The sequence below is a fragment of the Nematolebias whitei genome, chromosome 3 (assembly GCF_014905685.2).
Source record: "Nematolebias whitei isolate Nwh7 chromosome 3, NemWhi1, whole genome shotgun sequence".
In the NCBI taxonomy this organism is placed as follows: domain Eukaryota; kingdom Metazoa; phylum Chordata; class Actinopteri; order Cyprinodontiformes; family Rivulidae; genus Nematolebias; species Nematolebias whitei.
The window spans coordinates 26,284,345-26,284,737 of record NC_056500.1 but is presented as its reverse complement, the minus strand read 5'-3'; the positions used below and the strand labels follow the sequence as shown (position 1 = coordinate 26,284,737).

At 43.0% G+C, this 393-nt stretch overlaps 1 protein-coding gene across 7 annotated transcripts in view; it reads left to right on the top strand.

The window, feature by feature from the left end:
* nlgn1 (neuroligin 1) overlaps positions 1–393 on the top strand; it is a 516,786-nt gene that overhangs the window by 5,299 nt on the left and 511,094 nt on the right. The window lies entirely within an intron of this gene.

The window sequence follows — 393 nt, the reverse complement described above, 5'->3', positions numbered from 1 at the left end:
AAGAATTTAGGAGACCAGTTGATGAAGGTTTTAGAGGACCTGAGGAGGCCAGTTGTTGAAGGTTTTACAAGAATTTAGGAGACCAGTTGATGAAGGTTTTAGAGGACCTGAGGAGACCAGTTGTTGAAGGTTTTACAAGACTTTAGGAGATCAGTTGATGAAGGTTTTAGAGGACCTGAGGAGACCAGCTGTTGAAGCTTTTAGAGGACTTGAGGAAACCAGTTGTTGAAGGTTTTACAAGAATTTAGGAGACCAGTTGTTGAAGGTTTTAGAGGACCTGAGGAGACCAGTTGTTGAACGTTTTAGAGGACTTCAGGAGACCAGTTGTTGAAGGTTTTACAGGACTTGAGGAGACCAGTTGTTGAAGGTTTTAGAGGACGTGAGGAGACCAGT